The sequence below is a fragment of the Macaca mulatta genome, chromosome 9 (genome assembly GCF_049350105.2).
Source record: "Macaca mulatta isolate MMU2019108-1 chromosome 9, T2T-MMU8v2.0, whole genome shotgun sequence".
In the NCBI taxonomy this organism is placed as follows: Eukaryota; Metazoa; Chordata; class Mammalia; order Primates; family Cercopithecidae; genus Macaca; species Macaca mulatta.
The window spans coordinates 128642483-128644833 of NC_133414.1; the positions used below are offsets into that span (position 1 = coordinate 128642483).

A 2351-nucleotide genomic window follows, 5' to 3' on the forward strand; every position below is an offset into this window, starting at 1 on the left:
ACCTCCTGGGTTCATGCCATTCTCCTGCCTCAGTCTTCTGAGTAACTTGGACTACAGGCGCCCACCACCACGCCTGGCTAATTTTTTGTATTTTTAGTAGAGATGGGGTTTCACCATATTAGCCAGAATGATCTCAATCTCCTGACCTCGTGATCTGCCTGCCTTGGCCTCCCAAAGTGCTGGGATTACAGGCATGAGCCACCGTGCCCAGCCCTTTATTTTTATTTTTATTATTTTTGAGATGGAGTCTAGCTCTGTCACCAGGCTAAAGTGCAGTGGTGTGATCTTGGCTCACTGCAACCTTCACCTCCCGGGTTCAAGCGATTCTCCTGTCTCCACCTCATGAGTAGCTGGGATCACAGGCACGTGCTGCCATGCCCAGCTAATTTTTGTATTTTTATTAGAGATGCGGTTTCACCATGTTGGCCAGGATGGTCTCAATCTCCTGATTGTGCGGGTGATCTGTCCGCCTCGGCCTCCCAAAGTGCAGGGATTACAGGAGTGAGCCACCGCACCCAGCCTGATTAAATATTTTTCTATCTTTGTAAGTTGTTTGTTTTACTCTCAAGTTTGTAAGAATTCTTTTTATATTCTGGATACAAGTTGTTTGTTAGAAGTGTATTGTAGACACTTTTTCCAAGTCTGTGTCTTGCCTTTTCATTTTCTTAACAATATCTTTTGAAGAATAGGGTTTTAGTGCTCACTTCAACAGCACACATACTAAAATTGGAATTACACAGAGAAGATTAGCATGACCCTGCACAAGGATGAAGAGTAGGTTTTAAATTTTTGTAAAGTCCAGTTTATCTGTTTTTTATGGAGTGTTTTTTATGTGTTGTCTAAGAAATCTTTGCTTATTGTAAGGTAGCAAATATTTTTCTCCTCTATTTTCTACTAGAGGGTTTTAGTTTTGGCTTTTACATTTAGGTCTGTGACTTTCAGCACACTAAACACAGTAGTCTCTTCTTATCCATGTTTCTCTTTTTGCAGCTTCAGTTGCATGTGGTCAACCACAGTCCAAAAATGTTAATTAGAAAATTCCAGAAACAAACAATTCATGCGTTTTAAATTGCACGCTGTTCTGTGTAGCATGATCACATTTCACAGTGCCCTACTCCCTCCTGCCTGGGACATGAATCATTCCTTTGTCCAGCATTTCCAGGCTGGACATGCTACCTAGGCATTAGTCACTTGGTAGTCAGTTGTCCTGGTTATCCAGTCAGCTGCTGTGGTATCCAGTGCTGTTTTTCAGTTAAGCCCCATTTTACTTAATAATGGCCCTCAATCACAAGAATAGTGATACCTATGTCAGTCACCTCACTATATCACCACACGTAGGCATTGTATCATCTCATATCATCACAAGAAGGGTGAGTAGAATATAATAAGTTATTAAGACAGAGAGAGAGGGAGGGAAAGAAAGTGAGAGAGACCACGTGTACATTAATTTTATGAACATACACTGTTCTATTTTATTATTAGTTGTTGTTACTCTTACTGTGCCTAATTTATAAATTAAACTTTACTATAGGTATGTATGTATAGAAAAAATATAGTATATATAGGTTCGGTATTATTGACTGTTCTAGGAATCCACTGGGGGTCTTAGAATATACTCCCATGAATAAAGGGGAACTACTGTAAGCCATTCCATTGCCTTTTGGCTTACTGTTTCCATTGAAAAGTCTGCAGTCATTCTTTCTTTATTTTCCCTGTATCTTTTTACCCTGTCTGCCTTTAAGTTTTTTTTTTTCTCTCTATTATTGGGTTTCACAATGTTACCATTTTTTGCCTTTGTTTGGTTTTCATTGGATTTATCCTACTTGATATTGTTCAACTTCTTGGATACATAGATTCATTTTTACAAACAATATTGGACATTTTCAGCCATGATTTCTCCTATTTTATTTAACATTTGGCCTAGGACTGCAATTAGGTGTGTGTGAAACTGCTTATTATTACCCCAAAGATCACCAAGACTCTGCAAATTTTCAGCCCTTTTTCCCCTCTCTGAACTTCAGAGTGAATGGCTTTTCTATTGCCATGTCTCAGTTTTCTGATCTTCTCTTCTGTATTTCTTAATATGCTAATCTTGCCTAATAGTTTCTATTTGTCTTCTCATTATGTCTATGTTTTCATTTAGCTCTTAAGCTTATTTATAATAGTTGTTTTAAAGTACTCATCTGCTAATATAATCCCTATCAATTCTAGATCTCCTTCTATTGACTAGTAAGTCATATTTTTCTGCTTCTTTGCATGCCTAATAATTTGATATTGGATGCTGAATACCAATAATTTTACATTTTTGATGCTTGAAGGTTTGTTTTTATGCTTTTTTATGGCACATTGAG

The 2351-nt window shown here is 37.8% G+C and overlaps 1 pseudogene; it reads left to right on the top strand.

Moving 5' to 3' along the window:
- Positions 1-696: 696 nt before the first annotated feature.
- On the top strand, positions 697-791 carry LOC114670182 (U6 spliceosomal RNA; annotated as a pseudogene).
- The last annotated feature ends 1560 nt before the right edge of the window (positions 792-2351 follow it).